Source organism: Panthera tigris, chromosome C1 (genome assembly GCF_018350195.1).
Source record: "Panthera tigris isolate Pti1 chromosome C1, P.tigris_Pti1_mat1.1, whole genome shotgun sequence".
Lineage (NCBI taxonomy): Eukaryota > Metazoa > Chordata > Mammalia > Carnivora > Felidae > Panthera > Panthera tigris.
This window is the reverse complement of record NC_056667.1, coordinates 205666060-205686518: the sequence shown is the minus strand read 5'-3', so window position 1 is coordinate 205686518 and position 20459 is coordinate 205666060. Positions and strand designations below refer to the sequence as shown.

Here is a 20459-nt window from a genome sequence, read left to right as displayed (position 1 = left end):
AGGAGGGAGAGGGAAGGGAAAGGGGAATGAGAAATAGTGTTTCAGTTACCTATTGGTGCATAAGAAATCACTCTAAAACTTGTGGCTTAAAAAAAACAACTATGTTTATTATGTCATAACTCTATGGGTTGACTGGCTGGGGTGAGCAGTGGCTCTTCAGCTCGATATGATATTGGCTGGGGCTACAGGCATGTGGGGAGCTGGCTGGGCTGGAAAGTCCGAGAGGACAGTCGACCAGTATTGCCAACTACTATCTGGAGCTCCCCTGGGGCTGCTGACTGAAGCTTCATTGTTTTCCTCCATGTGGCGTCTCCATGTGCCTTGGGCTCCTCATAGCATGGCAGCTGAGCTTCAAGACGATGAAAACAGAAACAATCCAGCTTCTTCAGTTCTGGATTCCACGGTTTAATTATGTCACTTCCCCTGCATTCTTGTGGTGAGAGCCAATCATAAGAACAACTCAGATTCAAGAGGAGAGGAAATAAGCTCTATTCCTTGATATGAGGAGATGTAGACATGTACAGGTTGGGAAAGAATTATTGTGAGTCATTTTTTGAGACCCACTACTAGAGAAAGGAAGAGAGAAGTTCGCACACCATCACCACCACAGGGATCCTTCTAAAGCTTAGGTCAGATCATGTCACTCCTCCGCTCGGGGTATTACAATGATCTACAAAGTGGTGGACAATCTGCTCCAATCCTTGAGTCTCTCTTGAGCTAACCCCTTGCGCTCTCTCATTGACTCATGCACTGTGCACCCACAGGTCCCTGAACTGTTTCTCAAACTCACCCCCTCCCCACATACTTATTTTGGGCACTTGGCTCTTTTATTGGTCTGGAGAGGGTTCTCCAGCTATCCAGAAGGTTCCTTCCCTCACTTCTTTGGCTCTCAGATCAAATGTCAGGGGAGTTTATCCTGACCATCCAATACAAAATAGCAACTTCCATTGTTGCAGCATGATAGACTGACCTGTGTCCCTCCAGGATTCACTCCATTAGGACTGTACTTGGAGTAAGGAAATAATTAATGTCGAATGAAGTCATAAGGACGGACACTCAAGCTGGTTAGTGTCTTTATAAGCGGCCCCCCTCTCTCTCCACCATGAGAAGAAGTATCTGACTATAAGCCAAGAAGAGAGTCCTCACCAGGAACTGAATCAGCCAGTAACCTGATCTTGGACTTCCCAGCCTCCAGAACTCTGGGAAAGTGAATTTCTGTTGTGTAAGCCGCTCACACTACAGAATTTGTTAGGGCAGCCTGAGCCAATGAAGACCCCCACCAACCTCCTCCCCGCTCATCTTGCCTGGTTTGTCTTCAGAGCCCTGTATCGCCACCTGAATGATTAACCCCCTATTTATTTGTGCGTTGTCAGTCTCTCCACTGCATGCTCCATGAGAAAAAACTTGGTTAAAATCCCTGCCCTCTCTCTAATACCCAAACGAGAACTGCACAGAGGGGCTATTGATAAATATTTGCTGAAAAATCGGAATGAATGAGTAAATTGGATTTTTTTTTTTCTGGCATCAACAAGGGTGGAAACAGCGCTGTTTCTTCACCGGCGAAAAGCACATTTCTCCCCATTGCTAGCAAATGTTTACAGCAGATGTTCTCACAAGATAGCACCGTGGATGAAATACCACAGAGATAAGACCTTATTTAAACCTTATGAGAACAGAGTGGAAGAGGAAATAAAATGGTGTGATAATAGGTGACTTTGGACAGTTCACAGCCCAGAATCTCTGATGGGGAGGACATGCTTCATTTTCATACCTGTCCATATCCGCGTGCTGGATTTCAGTGCCTCTCACCCACAGGAACCTGTTAGTGTGGCACAGACGAGGCAGCTCTGCCCACTGGGAAAAAGTGCTTCAGTTCACTGCAGACCCAGGATGTCTGTTCTGACTCTGTGGCCACACTCAAGGCGTATCTCAGAGCATCTTCTAAGAGCCCCGGGGGTTTGTTTCCATAGCAGACCTGCCGCGGGTGTCCACTGAGACACGCGTCGTTGAGTCTGGGCCGGGATATTTTGGTGCCAGAACATTAACCCTTCGTGGGGTGGCATCACCAACTCTGTAACACGGAAGGGTAAATCTAAGACAGCCTCCGGGTTAGAGACACTGGAAAGCAGCTGTGACACTTGCCTCTTGGGGCTTCGTGTGTCTCAACCTGTGACATTTCCTAAATGCGGACTACTCCGTCTTTCCGGCCAACGGCTGAATAAGGCAGCGGACGGTGCCGTCCGGTTTGCCAGCCAGGGGACTGATACTGAATAAATTGTTTAAGGTGAGGCCATAGGTGGAACTAAAGAAGAACCAAGATGAGGAGTTGAGGAATTCAAACGAACGGTCTGCTTCCAAGCGCCAGTTTAGACAGCTTCGTAGTGGGAACGTAAACGCTACCGCCCAAGAGGTCACTTTAAGGAACGCATCTTCTCTAGCTTCCAAAGAAGACTATCCAGCTTAGTTGCCCCGTTATCAAATCATTTCTCTGAAGATGATCCCTGAAGCCCCGAGAGAACCCTGGGAGCTACAGGAAGCAGGTCCACCGACACAAAATTGACAGGCACCCTGTATTAGTTTCCTAGGGATTCCAAAACAAATCACCATGAACCTGGTGGCTGAAAACACAGAAGTGTATCCTCTTGTAGTTCTGGAGGCCGGAAGGCTGCAATCAAGGCACGAGAAAGACTGGCTGCTTCCGGATGCTGAGGGAGAACCTGTTCTAAACCTCGATTCCTAACGTCTAGTGGTTCTAGCCATTAATTCCTTGGCTTATGGACAAATCACTTCAATATCTGCCTCCGTCTTCACGTGCCTTTCCCCTCTGTGTCCCTTATAGGCCACTCATCCTTAGCTTTAAGGGCTCACCCTAATGCTGGATGATCTCATCTGGATACTCTTATCTTAATTAACATCTGCAAAACCATTATTCCAAACTAAGATCACATTCTAAAGTTCCAGGGTTTAGAACGTGGACATATCCTTTTTGGGGAGTAGGGGGAGGTCACTGTTCAACCCACTACATGCTCTTAAACCAAGCTCGCCACGGGTTCCCAGCCTCATAGCTACAAATATTTGCATTACTTGGTTTTAAAGCACAGATAGGATGGGTGACCTTCAGCTCTTTCTAATCTTGATCTGTAACACCCCCTTTCCTCTCTCAAACTCTTTCCTTCTTTCTTCAAGTCTCTTCTCAACTTATACCTTCTCCAATATAGTCTAATAACTTCCATAGATTATAGCTACTCCTTCCCCCCAACCCATTGCTGTAAACTCCTATCTAGTTACAGACTATGTTGAAAAGCATATGGGCCTTAGCGCTCGACTCTTGTCATGTCACCTTGGATGAGGTACCCACTTTTTCTGAATTAATGACATTGTACATAAAGCACCCAGTTCAGTGCTCTTGCTCGTACACAGCAAGGGCTTGGTCTGTGCTAGCAAATATTGTTCTGCCAGGGAAGACATTTCTTCTGTGTGTGGAGCACCTACTCTAGGTCTGACAGAGTAATGAGCATTGTGGGAGGTTTTCTGAGGCCAAAGAAGAAACATCAGTATCCTTCGAAAACTCACAAATGGATTTTCCCTCGTTCTGAAGTTCTTAGAAGATGCTTAGTAATACTCTTGAATCAGAACACAACCTGCATGGATCATGGCTCTTTCTGGGTCTAGGAAGGCAGGCACTTTCACGATTGCTGATGATGGGTATTTATCCTAATTTAAAACCTCTTCCAAAAAGAAATTACCTTTCAATAGCAACCCTCTCTCTCCTGAAACCTGCTTTCCTGCTCTCTGCAGCAGTTTTCTGGCAATTCCTATGAACAAAATAAACGCATGTCCTTCTAATTTTCTAGGTGAATGCCGATTTTCACCTATTCGGTTGCTTTTTTAGCAATCTTCTCTTGTTTTAAATTATGGTGATTTGATTTGCTCAGAACATTCCACAGGTTTAATCTTACCACAGCAAACTTCCTATTAGCACTTTACCGTCAAATGAAAAATGTCTACATGTGACCCTCTTTGCGTTTCCCTGGTGCAATGCCAAAATGATGCCCCGGAATCATTGCCAGCCTCCTCTAGTGTCTTCTGAATCATTGGAAGGATTGATAATGATCAGTCTAGTTTGGATGCCAAATGTATTTCCTTCCTTGCCAATTTCATGGGAATGGAAAATCTGCCTATTGTTTATAAGATAAAGCTCAGAGATTGTAACTGTGAATTATAAATCATGATGTTGATAAGCCGATGACTCCATTAATCTTACTAGCTACCAAAATGCCACTATTTTCTAGGGTCATTCTAGCTACTGTTCCTGAAATCTTGCCTCTCCTTTTAAGGTCGAGACAGGGGTACACACTGTCATGGCTTGAAATCAATTCTTCCCCCAAATTAACTTTGTTTGGACGACATAGTATAAAAGCTTTCTTTTCTTTTAGGGGTCAAGTGTTCCCCACTTCAACATGACCTTTACCACTCTATATTATAATCTTACCCATATGTGCTATTGCCTCAAGGTATTTGAATTGGTAAGCCCTAGATATATGAAGCAATTTCACTGGAAGATGTTCAGTAAGATGTTGCTAACAGGTCCACTCAGGGGTACTAATAACTCCTGGTCTGCTAGGCACACCCATGAAGAGCTGGCTTGGTCATGCTGACTCATGGATTCATATTTCAAGCTTACTCAGACAGTTAATTGTCAGATTATTTGATTCCAAGAACCACATGCTGAATTTCGTTGAGTTAGGGCACTTTGGTTATTTCCTAAGTTGTGCTGTAAAAGTACCAGAAAGAATATGCTTGAAAACGTTTCCTCCATTGAAAATTTAATTTGTAAATTTAGCATTTTAAATAAAAGCTAAACTAGCCCAATAAAGGCCAGAGCAAAGTCAAAAATGTACCCAGGAGCCTGAGTTCACTGGTAGAGGAAACACCAAACAGACCTATCAGTCTTTCCTGCACGGAAAACTTATTCTACTCAAGTTGGTGGATGTTACAGAGAACAAGGTTCCTTGGTCAGATATATTGGGCAAACTCTGTGATAAATGTAGGGAAATGATTTTTTTTTCTTTAACTATAAGATATCTGGGTCATTAGTATGCTCCAAGAGCTACAGTATGTTATTTCCCAAACTCATTTGTTTAGTAAACTCTTTTTGCACAAAACAACTGTTCACCAGTATTCCAATGCACATATTTTAAAAAAGGCTGATGCAGACATTGGGTGATGGAGCCACCCCTAAAAACTATCAGACCTTTGTGAGGCCTCGGACAAATGTCACAACTGCTGTGAGTCACTCTTTTTTCATCCAGAAAGTGGAAAGGTTAACTTCTCCTCCAGCTTGAATATTTTCTGACTTGCCCCCAGAGCTTTATAATAGTGTATTTGGTCATTTTCACTAAAGGACTAAAGAGGAAGAAAACACACCCAGAAAAACCTAGGACTACTCCAAAAAAACAGAGTTCCAGGACTTCCCAGACCCACCTGACTGAAGAAATACAATTTGGATTCCAAAGCCAAATGGTTATTATTTTCCCAAAGACTCAATGCATTTTCCTTAGGTGGAATTTCAAGGCCTTGAGTGTTAGGATCACTAAAAATGGCTACTGTTGGCAGCTGTATCAAATCCAAGATTTTTTTATGGTTCACCAGAACCCTGAGACAGTCTTATCTGAGGAAGGAAACGGAGAGAGGTTAATGCATTTTCATTTCCTAACCTTGGTAGAAGTAGGTCTGAAGTTAGACCTCCCCATCCCCACCCACAGTTTCCAGTTTGTCCCTGGTTTGGGCTCTCTTTCTTTACTGTGGTGGATAAGGATGGAAAAGAAGGTCATGGACCCATCTCCTCTCCTTCTGAGTCTTCACTTCCTGGGGTTTAAATCTAATGACTCATCTTCAGGGTTGGCTTAAGTGGCCTGGAAACAACCCTGCTATTTTCAACAGCGATTTGTCTTTTGATGGTTCAGGAAAACATGGAAGCAGTTTGCATAAGTCACAGACACAGACCACCAACCCCTCCAATTTATGAGTCTTCTTTTTAAATCCAGGAAATAGAAAAAAAAAAAATTCTGCTTGTTTCTCAACCTAAGAAAAAGGCTTTCTGGTTAGAGATGAGAACAGGGCTTTATCTGAAAATAATACTTCCAGTTACATAATAAGGTTGTAATAAAGTACATTCAAAAGGAAAGTTAATTCCCATTAAGCAATTCATTCTTAGCACCGTGTGTTCTTACCAAAGATGCAAACATACCCTTTGACTTTTCTTCTGGATGATAATCTGTATTTAAAGAACTAAAAGTTTTCTCTTACAAGTTGGAGTCCAAGTAAACTATCTAACTGTCCTACATAAGAGAAATGTTTGGTGAATGGAAAGTTTACATGAACTTATATCTAACTTGTATAGCAAGATTTAGTGTAAATGATATATGTACATATATATATGTGTGTGTGTATATATTTATGTATATATACATCTATATAAATTAAATATAAATATAATTTATATAATTTAATATAATTTATAATTTAATAGTATAATTTAATAAAATATACATAAATATGTATACACACACATATATGTATCATTTATACTAAATCTTGCTATACAAATTAGATAGAAGTTCATATATGTATACATAAATACATATAAACACACACATATACATATATACATACACTTTTTGGAAGTGGTGTTAATCCAAACCTATCGGTTGCAAGAGATCCAAACCCAATTCAAACTAGCACTTAACCAAAAATGGTAAAGTGTTGTCCGGGAAGCCTGAGAAATGCATCTTTCGTCATACATGGGAAGATCACGGGCCCAGGTTGTGAGGCCTGAATTTTCTCCCTCCTTCTCTCCATTTCCCTCTTTCTATTCTCCTCTGCTGCGTGTTAATCTCAGTGTCTTTCTCTGTCTGGCAGTTCACAGTTAAAGCCATTTTGTCCTTAAAGCTTCTGATCCTAGAAGGAGAGAATCTCTTCCAGCTTTAACACATCAAATCTGATGGAAAAGTTCTGGTGGCCCTTACCTGAGGCATTTGCTCGTGGCTGCACCAATCACCGCGGCCATAGGAATAGTCTACTCTGATTGGCCAATCTTAGGTCTTGCACCCACCCTAGAATCAAGGCAAACAGAGCCAATGACCTGGCAACATGGCAGGAGGGATAGTTTCCCAAAGGAAGAGAGGTTAGCAGGCCGACACAAGGGATGGCTAGGACAAAAGACACTAACTTCCTGATCAGCACGGGTGCTGGAGAGCTAACGGTAAACTCGGAACTCAGCTAACGTCATCTTTCCTACCCGGATACTGCTGAGGACTCCTGCGGGTTGTGGTAACCCAGAGCACATTTGCCAAACTTCTTCTCCCCAGGTAACATTACCCCTCTCTGAGATGTCTGCTGATGGGAGACTTGAAACCCAGGCACTCAGAAGTGTAGTAAGAACGGAAAGATGAGCGAGACAAAATACCTAGAATTCAAATTAAATATTTTATAACTTACTTAATGGGAAATTATATTTCATTTAGACCTCAAGAACTTCCTTTGTCCCCCCTTCAGTTTGCAATTGCTTTTCTTTCTTTAAAGCTTATTTATTTATTTTGAGACAGAGAAAGAATGCGCGCATGTGTGTGAACGGGCTGTGGGCAGAGAGAGAGGGACAGAGAGAATCCCAAGCAGGCTTGATGCGGGGCTCTATCTCACGAGCCACGAGATCATGACCTGGGCTAAAATCAAGAGTTGGATGCTTAACCAGCTCAGTCACCCAGGCGCCCCTGCAATGTCTTAAAATAAGGTTAATAAAAATATTTTTAGAATGCTTCCTATCCTACTCATGTGTCCCTCAGCCCAAGAACTAGTCAACCGTTACGAAAACTATAAATCACCTAGTGATGAACGCGATTCCTGAAGACATTTGCTGAAGATTCAGGAAGAATCAATGATTCACAGTTTAATATTCTTCTTAAAATTCTGGCTTGCCCTCTGAGTCATGGTGTTCACACCGGCTCTTTCCCTGCCTAGAGCACCCATCCTCCTCTCCATGTGGTTGGTTCTCTCTCTCCTACATTTTCACCTCCACAGAGAAGCCCTCCTGCGCCATCTATCATAATGCCACTGTTTTGTTGTTGTTGTTGCTGTTGTTGTTGTTGTTGCTGCTGTTTTACTGTCACAGAGCCCCATTTGATCCCCTCCTGGAGCCAACCACAGTTGATGATAGGTTTATTTATTTGCCTGTTTCCTGTTGATCCTAGGTCATAAGCCCTGCGAAGGCAGGACTGCGTTTTGTGCCCCAAGGCCCGTCCAGCAATCAGCATAATGCCTGGCACATTGTAGAGAACATAACATGACCGAATAAAGTAGACCAGAAGAAAGAAGTAACCTAGGGTTTCTTGGTCATTGGCCAGGCTGAGAAAAGCAGAGAGAGGCAAATGTACTAAAGCACAGATCATTTCCGTCTGGCAGAAATTGAGAAGGTGATGAGGTGGAGTAGGGAGAGGGGGCCAGACGCTCTGCCTTACCCATCAGTCTGCAATTCCTCCCATCTTCCAGATCCCATCTCAGTACTGTGTCTCCTCCACAGTCTGCCCTAGTAAAACTTGCCCTTGGGAAGGAGAAGCTAAATCCCATCGCTGTGTTGCATGTGACGAAGAAACAGCTTAACATGATAGCCTTTTTAAAGTTTGATTTAGGGGCGCCTGGGTGGCTCAGTCGGTTGAATGTATGACTTCGGCTCAGGTCATGATCTCACAGCTCGTGAGTTCGAGCCCTGCGTCGGGCTCTGTGCTGACAGCTCAGAGCCTGGAGCCTGCTTCGGATTCTGTGTCTCCGCCCCCCCCCCCCCGCCCCCGTCCCTCCCCTACTCGGGCTCTGTCCCTCTCTCTCTCAAAAATAAATAAACATTTAAAGATTTAAAAAAATAAATAAAAATTTATTTAAATTCAAGTTAGTGACCCTACAGTGTAGTATTGGTTTCAGGAGTAGAACCCAGTGATTCATCACTTACATGTAACACCCAGTGCTCATCCCAACAAGGGCCCTCCTTAATGCCCATCCCCCATTTAGCCCATCCCCCTACCCACCTGCCCTCCAGCAACCCTCAGTTTGTTCTCTGTATTTAAGAGTCTCTTGTGGTTTGCCTCCCTCTCAGTTTTTATCTTATTTTTCCTTCCTTTCCCCTATGTTTTTCTGTTGTGTTCCTTAAATTCCACATATAAGTGAAATCATATGATATTTGTCTTAACGTGATAATCTTTTAATACAAACCAAAGCCTGAAACCCATAGGTAGATTTCAGTCACCAGACTGGAGAGGATAGGAGATATACAGGCGTCTTTAGAGTCTAAAATAAAAAGGCAAATATGCAAACTGTCATCCACAATATCTTCAATTTATAAAGAAATCACATATTATCCATTATTTAAAACATTTTTTTAATGTTTAGTTTTGAGAGAAAGAGGGAGACAGAGTGTGAGCGGGGGAGGGGCAGAGAGAGAGGGAGACATAGAATCCGAAGCAGGCTCCAGGCTCTGAGCTGTCAGCACACAGCCCAATGCAGGGCTTGAGCTCACAAGCTGTGAGATCATGACCTGAGCCAAAATCGGATGCTTAATCAACTGAGTCACGGAGGTGCCCTGATTAACCAGGATTTAAAGTGGGCTTACTTACATGTAGGAACATTTTGTGGTTGTCATTCTCACTGAGACTTGAAACTGAGGCTTGAATAAATCCACCCTTCACCACTGGCTCAAAGATCTGTCTAGCCAATGTCAATGGAATCTGAATTTTATTTTATGTTTTTTCTTTATTTTTTTTAATATGAAATTTATTGGCAAGTTGGTTTCCATACAACACCCAGTGCTCATCCCAACCGGTGCCCTCCTCAATGCCCATCACCCGCTTTCCCCTCCCTCCCACCCCCCATCAACCCTCAGTTTATTCTCAGTTTTTAAGAGTCTCTTATGGTTTGCCTCCTTCCCTCTCTGCAACTTTTTTTCCCCTTCCCCTCCTCCATGGTCTTCTGTTAAGTTTCTCAGGATCCACAGATTCCTCAAAAAATTAAGAATCTGGACTTTAAAGAAGTCTGCTCCTTCTGGGACATGCCCCACTGGCTCATAGGTTTCTAATCTCTCTTAAAACACAGAAATGCATTTAATCTCTCTCTGGGTGTAAGTCCAAACCGAAGGCCTTGTCGCAGTGCACTATTAATGAAGGCACTAGGTTATCCATGGCCAGGTGGATAGAGTCTGGCCATTTTGTGTAGGGGCTATCACTTCCAGGCCAGCCACTCTCAGTGGATGTGGTCTTTTGGATCCCTGCCGTTGAGCTTGCTTTCAACCTGTCACCTGTCTTTTTGACTCAGCAGCTCAGGGCTATGAGTAGTGTTTATGACACCAGGTCAACCAAATACTTGATTTCCAATATAAATAATGCTACAAATGCTAGAAATAATGATTACAGATGCTGGGGGCTTGCTTTCCAATTGTTTCCTTCTGGAAGCCACCACTAGAGTTTGATGAAATGAATATCTGGGTACTAGCAAACATCTCGGTGCCAGAGAAGACTCGCTCATACCAAGGACACTAAGAAGATCAGACATGACTTCATTCTACTTGTGGTACTAATGAAAGTGGCATCCACCTGTACAAAAGGACCTGAGCCCGATGACGGTTGTTCAAGTGCAACTCCTGTCTTTCCATGAACCCTGATGACCACTTCTCTGTGGTCAAGGAATAAATATGATGGTGATTTTATGCTTTTGTCCTCACCAGCGAGCCTGTAAAGATATTTCTCAACTTCTCAATATCTCTGTTCTTAGCATGAAAGAACAAGTTGATGCCCCAGTAAATACAGGAATTTCTTCAAACATCTGAAACATCTTGAAAAGACCACAAAAGCTTTGAGTTTCCTGCATCACTTGTAACCACTTTTGAATGAACCTTACTGCTTAATTTAATTTGTACTGGGGGTTTCTACCCTGACTGACATATTCTTTCTGTAAAGTGGCTTTAGAAATCATAAATACTGGAATTTAATTACATGGACCTATTTTTCCAATAAGGGCTTGTTCGGTTTTGGCTGTCAATATGCCTTGGGTCAAAACAAACTGTTCTATAAAAAATAAGGTATATAAACTGGTTAGGAAGAGAAACTCTTGAGGTAAGACTATTGTGGGAACACACTTACTAAACTTCACGATGCTCACTATTCATTTCAGTTCCGGTCACATAACTCTAGATGAACCTCATCTAGCTGCTTATCTTACAGGTGACTCCCAGAGAGGTTGAAGGTTTTATCCAAAATCATGGAGTTGGTTAATGACAGGGATAAGATCAAGCCCTATACCTTGGCTTTAATTTTTTAATGTTTATTTGTTTTTGAGAGAGATACACAGAGAGACAGAAAGAGAGACAGAGTATGAACAGGGGAGAGGCAGAGAGAGAGGGAGACACAGAATCCAAAGCAGCCTCCAGGCTCTGAGCTGTCAGCACAGATCCTGACCCAGGGCTTGAACTCACAGACCAAGAGATCATGACCTGAGCTGAAGTGGGACTCTTAACCAGCTGAGCAACCCATGCATCCCTCTTTAAAATAGGACTTTAAAATGAAGCATTGTCTTTGCCTTATGATCGTTTTCAAGCCAAATCTGTTCACTACAATTTATTCAATCGATGTAAATTTATTGACTAATCACAAGGTCCCAAATGCATTGGCATTTGACTGTGAAATAATGTAGTTGGTCCCTGGCTGGGACAGATGAATATGTAAAAAAAAAAACCAAAAAAAATTACAAACTGGGATACATGCTACAAAGGAAACAGTTAAGGGGCTGAGAGACAATAATGCGGAAGGATCCACTTTAGATACAGCAATTGTCACCAAGGGATAGTTCCCAACTTTCAACAGAAGGGGCATGTAAGCCCAGAGATCTGAAGGATGTAAAAGAGATAGCCATGAGAAGAGTTTGGAGGAGTGTGAGAAGAAGTTTCCAGACATACAGAGGTGCCTTCACTGTTGTTAAGTATGAGGCTAGCCTAGACTGTTCTCTGATGAAGAACGCATTTTGATATCCAAGGATGAACCATACCTGACCCCCACCTGGTTCCACTCTTCATTCAACTTGGGACAATGCTTCTTATTTTCATAATAAGGGGCCCCTCTTGTTATTTAGAATGAGACCCACACTCTTACTCATTCTCTCCCCCACCCCATCCATCTGCCACAAACAACATAAGAAAATGAGGTTGCTCAGGTTCCCACTCTAGACCTGCTCAAGAAAGCTTGACTCCTTCCTGATTAAACTGAGGACAGGTTCCTAGCAGGGGGGAAAATGATAAAACATAGGTCTTAGGAAGTTACTCAAATAGTTCATGAGTGGATAAGAATTCCACCCCCCTCATCAGTTATGTTTATAACCTAATGAGCTTGGTTCTCCATAGTTTACACATGAAACACATGTGTAACAGAAAATGATGCTCAGAAAGTACAATTGCATTAGATTTGCTGATTTGATGACATGGGTAGTCCTGCTCACATCTGAATCCATTGACCTTCTTCAAAATCTGTCCCATCAAAAGATCCCAGAGCCACTAATGGTCATCTTCATTTAAAAAAAAAAAAAAAATATATATATATATATATATATATATACACACACATATGTATATGTATATATATATGTATATGTATACATATATATATGTATATATATACATATACACATATGTATACATATACATATGTATATATATGTACATATACATATGTACATATACATATGTATATATATATACATATACACATATATAATTTCTATTTTGGACATAAATAGGAATACTTTCTCAAAGTTTCAGCCAACCTCCAGTAGACTCCCTAACGTCAGACCTCGCACACTATGATGTAAACGTTTTGTAGATAACATGAACATAAACCCACCCTGTCTGTCTGACTTAGTAGATAACTTGACCTCTCGGATAATCTTGGATTTGACTACTACAGCTTGCCCAAAGCCTGGTTGTTCTCCAGCCAATGGATTCAGCTGGGATGATACTAATGAAGCTGGAGCTACAGATTCAGTTCCCCTGAGGACTAATTAGATTCACACAGAGAAAAAAAAAAAATCTTCCAATTTTCCCTTATAACCCCAGCCATTATTTTGGAAGTGCACTCACTGGGGAAGGAAGGGTATTCTAATTCATTCTCCCCAAATTTACAGAATCCTTCTTCTTCTCAGCAAAGTTTCTTGCAAGAGAGGTTTAGACTCGTTAGCTCAGTCTCCTTATTTCAGAGTTACTTCTTAATTATCTGGATTCTTCCCTCCTCCCAACACTCCATTGAAATAATTCCTCTGAAACCACCAACAATCTGTTAACTGCCCTGAGTAAGGACCATTCAGGGCCAATCCATTTCTCTAGGGAGGAAAAACAATGGCAAATGTAGTCCCACTCATGGAAGATAAATGAGCCCGCGTGGAGGCCGTGCTGCCAGATCCTTCCCCATCTGTTGGGGTAGTTTGGGGCTGAAGCCTCTCAGCAGAGTTGTTCTCTGGAAATCCATGTCAGCTAAAGGAAGCTATTTCTCTCAAAGTCTTGTGCCTTTCTGGGAATAGTGAGCATCCAATGACTGGTGGGCAGGGGAGTGAATATGAAGGTTCAGCCCTCCTGCCCTAACTAAAGACAACTCTGAGGGCCCATTCTTGTTCCCAGGCTCCCTGTGGGTTTGACTGAAGCCTCTGTTGCAAATGCTTTGAAAGGACACCATCCCTTGATGCGGATTACACTGGACTCTTTCCACCACGGAAGGGACAGTGATGGACTCTGACAGACATATGAGCACATTTTGGAGGGTCTAGGTTTGCCTTTCCTTCCCACAAAGCTATCAACAGCCAGAAACACTATCCAAGGGTTTACAGAGCATCTGATCCACTGATGTGAGTCCTATAGAATGTCATATTGAACCAAAGAACCCACTTTGCAGCACAGAAGTGTGGCACTTGTCACATGATCATACGATCTACTGGTTCAGGTACTTACGGACCACTCAGAAACTGCTGGCCTGATAGAGCAATGGGATGGACTTTTGAAGATGCAGTTAAGGTACCAGGTTGGACATGACACCCTGCAAGGGTGCTCCCCGCCCCCAGGATTTAGCGTATACTCCAAATCAGTCACCATTATGTGGTGTTGGGCCCACATGAAGTAGAATACGTGTATCTGGAACCAAGGGGTGGAAGTAGGAGTGGTCCCGTTTACCATCATGTCCGGTGACGTGCTTTTACATCCGAATAATTCCAGTTTCTATGGATTGAAAGATCCTAGTTCCCGGAGTGGAAACACCTGCACCAAGGGGCAATGCAAGAGTCTCATTCAACTTTAAGCTACTGGGCTACATGTAAGTCACTTCAGTCTCCTCATGCTAAGAAACAAGAAGGCCAAGAATGGTGATTCCACTCTAGTAGGAGTGATTGACGCTGAGCATTAGGAGGAGGTCAGGCTGCCATTACACAGCGAAGGGGTAGAGAAAACTGTGGTTGCCACCCTGGCAGCCCAGGTGAGCTTCTCACGGTACTCCAAGCTCAGTTTCACTAGCAAATGGATAAAGGCATATCGACCAGTGTTCAGAGCCTTCAGGGCTGAGTCTCTGGGTTACTCCACTGAGTAAACCACCAGAACCAGCAGAAATGGCAGCTCAGAGTGATTTAAATGGATGAATCATTTGCAGCTTTGAGACCGGCTATAGCGGTGGGGTCTGTAGACCATCCTCGTAACTTTTTTTCTCATCAGTTCACCAAGGAGAGAGATTATGGAATCCTGGGGGAGTTATTCCCAGAAGGTATCATATGAAAAAATGGATCTGTGCAGTGTCAAGGGTAGACAGGAGGGCACATTTTAGTACCGCACCCAATCTTCCCGCTCAAGAGTAAGACACCCATTCCCCCATTTGTTGTGAGGGTTGAAAGCAGAAAACTTCCAGGTGAGCTTCTCTCCAGAAATTGCCCTATGTTAAGCAGAGTTCCCTCACACAAGGTCGTGCCTTCTTCTCACTGGAAGCCCACATCCAGTGGCTGGATGATCCTGGGAGGGTACAAAGAACAAGGCCCTTTGCAACAAGACAGCACAACTCTGAGGGGCTATTTCGGCTTCTGAGATGCCCGTGGGATAAAATGAGGCTTTTGTGAGTGTGTCACAATTCCTCCCTACGACCAAGACTGGCTTTCCTCAATCCCCCATTATTACTGATATTGGTAAGTACCCCACAATGAACTTTCTACCCACCCATATCCATCTCAGAGTCTGTTTCCTAGGGAACCTAAGACAGGAGGCTTAACAAAGGAAGAAGGTATTTCATGGGTTTTGAAGCCCCACAGAGCTAGTTCAACTGCTAAGTTTCCTTCTACTCTCACCTGTGAACTCTTAAGCAAGGTGCTTACATTGAGCGTCCAATTCTGCGTCTGTAAAATGATAGCGATGTGGCACTCAAATGGCTATGCTGATAGTAAATTAGGTATGACACAGTTCTTAGTGCAATGACATAATAAGTACTCAGTAGATGGAAGCACATATGTTTAAGTGTCTTCTGCCGGGCCCTTCCTGAGTCAAGTGTTTGAATGCAGGTAATTTATCAGGGAGGTGGTTACTTCCTGTAACCACCCAAGCATTTATATTGTTATTTACCTGTTGGGTTAAGTATTATCTCCCCTGGATAGTGGGTGAGGACTTGGAAAGCACTCACTGGGGAGAAGGGAAGTGTGATGGAGAGAGGAAAGAAGGCAATACTGGTGTGTTAATGAGCAAGTTGCTGCACTGGGCAGTTAGGACTCAGTCCCACCAGGGACCTCTGAGAGACTGGCTAGAATTTGCTTTCCTCAAATAGGACCACCAGAGGGGTAAGGAGGCTGGAGTGTTGGGCCCTACATCCTATCCATCATCAGTTGAAGGATTTTCCCTGGGGCATTAATTCATTAGTATTTTTAGTCCGCCTCTCCTGCTCATGGGCCAACACAGTCCAGCAACCAGAGAAAACGCTTAGGCAGGAGTGGGAGGAACTTATAGGTAGAAGTCCTTGGCGTGTCGGGGAATGGTGGTCTTTTCTTACACGTTTTCCCTTTCACACACTTTCCTTTTCTCTTGATTCCCTCACTTTTATTCTTTGAGGAGTGGAGTGGGTTGGAAGTTGTCTCCCCAGGAGGTATGTCCATGTCCTAACCCCTGGAACCGGTGAATGTGAACTTATTTTGGGGAAAGGGTCTTTGCAGATGTAATTAAGCTACAGATCTTGAGATAAGATTAGCCATCTGGGCCCTAAATGCAATGACAAGTGTCCTTATAAGAGAGAGACAGAGAGTGTTGAGTCCAAGGCGGGAGAGGCAATGTGACTACAGGGTCAGAGACTGGAGTGAGGCTGTCACAGCCAAGGGACCCCTGGAGCCACCAGAAGACAGAAAAGGCAAGGAAGGATTCTCTGAAAGACTATAAAGGGCATGGCCCTGCCCAAACCCTCGTTTCGGGCTCCTGGCTTTGGGAACTGAGGAAGACTCAATTTCTGCTGGTTTAAGCCACCCAGTTTGTGGCAATTTGTTATAGCAGGCCTAATAAATGAAATCAGGAAGTTTCCACGAATTTGTTTCTGGCACATCCTCAGAGTATGCCACCATTAATGTAATGCCATTACATTAATTAAGCTTTTTACTAGAGAGGAGAGTCTACACTGACTGTATTCCCCAGGCTGGCACAGGTGCTCCAGGCCTTAAGACCTAGGTTCTGGTCCCCTCTGCGTCCTCTGGCGCCAGACTACAAGCACAGCGCTTCTCTGACATTCTCAGGCCATTTCAGAGAAGCTACATAACATGTGGTCTCTTCTGTGCTCACTAAAGGAGCCTGAAAAAAAAAAAATGAGTTAAATGAAAGCTAATTGATGAAGTTGATTACTCTCTTAGAAACACTTCAAAATGCTTTCTGCAAATTGATGCAAAAGTTGGATAGTTATTCCACAAACATTTTTGGTGTGCCAGGAATTTTTTCTGGGTGTTAACTTCTCAGAGGCAAGAATCCCTATGGAAAAGTAAAGGTTGTTTTATTAAATGTGCATTTGTTGATGCTCCATTTCTACTCCAGACAAGGACTGTTGTGCATGTGGGGTGTCGGGGCGGAGTAGATCCTCTTTGACTCTGTTCAGAGTTCTGGAACCCTGACCCTTTATGTGGGAACTGATGCTCATCCTACAATCCATTCAGTTCTGAATGTGCTGTCGAGGCATGGTGTCCAAGAGGAGCACTGTCCCCAGGAGACAAAGGATACAGAGGCTGAAATCGCACCCCCCCCCCCCCGCAGAGCTCCAGCCATATTTTAAAGATCAACACCTGCAGGCAGGAAATAGAAGGAAAATATGAACCTTCCCCCCATCTTTCCTGGACCAGCTAGTCCAACCTCCTTCAAAATGCTTCCCAGACTTTTCTGGCCCAAGTAATTCATCCCCCAATGGTACTCAAAACCACCCAGGCTGACCCACGCATTTATATTGTTATTTACCTGTTGGGTTAAGTATTATCTCCCCTGGATAGTGGGTGAGGGTCTGGAAAGCAAAAATAGGACCTTAATACTGTCCTAGTTCAGTAAGTCTAATAGGTATTGAATCATTTGTTTGAATGACTATCGAATGAAACTCACTAAACAGTTGGAAAAAATGAATGAATTTTGACACTTCTCTGCTTGAGGCCTCCCACTGGCTTCCCATTACACTCAAAGGAAAAGCCAAAGTCATTACAGAGTCCCCAGGCCCTCTCTGACCCAGCCACCTGCCGCTTCCAAGACTTTATCTCCTGTCAGCCTCCTCTTTCTCATGTCTCCGTCCTTCCTGTTTTTCCTTGAACACACCAAGCATACTCTTTCCTCAAGATCTGGCAAAGGTTGGCAGATTTAGCAATAAAAATACAGCATTCCCAGCTCAAGGTGAATGTTAGGTAAATGACTTTTTTTTTTTTTTTTAATAAACATGCCGCATGCAATATTTAGGACTTACTGAGATTAAAAAGAAAAAAATTGGTTTTCATCTGCAATTTGATTAAAACTGGGAGTTCTGTGTTTTACCTGGCCCCCATCCAGACTTCCCCTCTGCATGGACCACTCTTTCCCTCGATGTCTACATGGCTTGGTCCCTCATTTCCTCTCATCAGAGAGGCCTATCATTAGCACTCTGTCTCAAAGACCACACCAGCATTCATATCCCTAATTCCCAGACTAATTCTTCTTAGCACTTATGACAACCTGACAGGGTACATTTTTGTAGGCTGTTGTGTATCTTCTCCCAACAGCATGTCAACCTCACATGAGCGGGGACTTGTTTCCTTTACCAATATATTCCTCATTCCTGGGACAGAGTCTGGCACAGGGTAGGCCCTTAGTAACTACTTGCTGAAGAAATAAATTCGAATGGCTTATAATTTGCTTTAAGTGGTTGATTCCTATAAATGCCATTTTCAGGTAAATATCTAAGCTTTAAATTGTAATATTGCCCCCCTTCGAGAGTAATACTCCCAGCCTCCCCTTCAACCATCAGGACAGACTCCCTCAGGCAGAAAATGTCTCAGATCGGAAGAGAATTTACCTTGACTCTTGGGATTTTTCAGTTCAGTCTTTTCCACTCCTTTGTTCTATGCTGAATGCCAGCTTGGAGACAGATGTCATTTATTTAGAAGTCGCAGAGGAACATTGAAGTTCTCATCCTTTCACTGGCAGAAAAGTATAGCCTTAGAGGTCCCACTGATACTTAAATCAGAGGATTTCTTTGACCTTGAGTTTTTCAACTGAAATGTTGTGTGAGCCAGTTTATCTGTAATTGACGATCTGGGGAAGGCAAAAATAAACAGTAGTAATTGAGGGGATGACCCATGCTATTCTGTCCCACGTTCCAATTTTCTATTTGTCCCTTGCCCGGGAATAGGGAGAGAAATTTCTCTCTTATTATAGAGTTTGGCTAGAAAAAAATTCTAGCTGTTGTGTGAGTTGCCAGGTGAGAATGCTGTTCTCATTCCTGTTTCTCAAGCATTGGAGGACCGGTCATTGTAAGCACCTAAAAGGCAATGTACCCTGGTTTCTGCCAAGTTGACAACAAGGAGAGGGGAATCTCAGATCACCCATCCAGTATCCAACAAGACAGCTTTTGCCTTCTGAATCTTTGCCCAAAGCAAAGGTTTGAGCCAAGATCGCACCGGTCAGTCTAGACTAGATGGGGCTCAATTTAACTCTCGTTGTGCAGAGTCTTTGAGACTTTCTCCTACCCCTCTTCCACATCAGGCCAGGTTCCACCACCGTGTGCCTGACTTCCTGCCAAGCGCCACTTGATTCTGCCTTAGGGACCTGGAAGTGTTCGCCAGGGATAAATCTTCATGATCTCTTTCACCTGTTCAGAAATCCTTAGTGATCTGACTGTCCAGGGTCTCCAGCTTGGCTTTCAAAACCCTCCATCATTTGCTTTCTTCCTACCTGATCAGCCTTGCCAGCCCACCCCCTCACCTCTCTAATTTCTACCTTCTTTTCTAGTCTACACTGACCTCCAGGCATTTGTTCAGAGCGCCCCCTCTTGCCATCTCTATACCCTGAGACCGCTCACCTTCGATATCCACTCAGTCCTTATTGATCTCCCCTTGAAGGCCCTCAAACTCCAAATTTAACCCTTGATTAATAACTTGCTGCATTTCAAAGTTTTCTGTGGTCTTTTCTTCCCAGCTGAATCGCAAGCACCTTGAAATCTGCAATAACTAAATGGGAAATAAAATCTATATCTGATGGGGCTGCTGAGGGGCTCAGTTGGTTGGGCATGTCTTCGGCTCAGGTCATGATCTCACCGCTCGTGGGTTCAAGCCCTGCTTCAGGCTCTGTGCTGACAGCTCAGAGCCTGGAGTCTGCTGCAGATTCTGTGTGTGTCTTCTCTCTCTGCCCCTCCCATGCTCATGTTCTGTCTCTCTCTCTCCCCTCTCTCTCTCTTAGAAAGAAATAAACATTAAAAAAAAATTAAAAACCTATATCTGATGATTTATTTTTAATTTTTAATTTAAAATGTTTATTTATGGGGTGCCTGGGTGGCTCAGTTGGTTAAGTGGCTGACTTCGGCTCAGGTCATGATCTCACGTTCCGTGAGTTCAAGCCCTGCGTCGGGCTCTGTGCTGACAGCTCAGAGCCTGGAGCCTGTTTCGGATTCTGTGTCTCCCTCTCTCTCTGCCCCTCCCCTGTTCATGCTCTGTCTCTCTCTGTCTCAAAAATAAATAAATGTTAAAAAAAATTAAAATAAATAAATAAATAAAATGTTTATTTACTTATTTTGAGAGGTGGGGAGGGGGCAGAGCGAGAGGGAGAGAGAGCCTGACTCAGGGCTTGATCTCCCCACGGTAAGTTCATGACCATGAGATCGTGACCTGAGCTGAAGTCAAGAGTTGGACGCTTAACTGACTGAACCACCCAGGTGCCCCAG

At 43.4% G+C, this 20459-nt stretch overlaps 1 long non-coding RNA gene across 1 annotated transcript; it reads right to left on the bottom strand.

Annotated features, from left to right (window-relative positions):
• LOC122241464 lies at window positions 1-7347 on the bottom strand. The gene is made up of 3 exons (XR_006221632.1): window positions 7029-7347; window positions 5485-5671; window positions 1-430 (listed from the first exon to the last, which is right to left on the bottom strand). It is a non-coding gene; the product is annotated as an uncharacterized LOC122241464 (long non-coding RNA).
• Between the last annotated feature and the right edge of the window lie 13112 nt (window positions 7348-20459).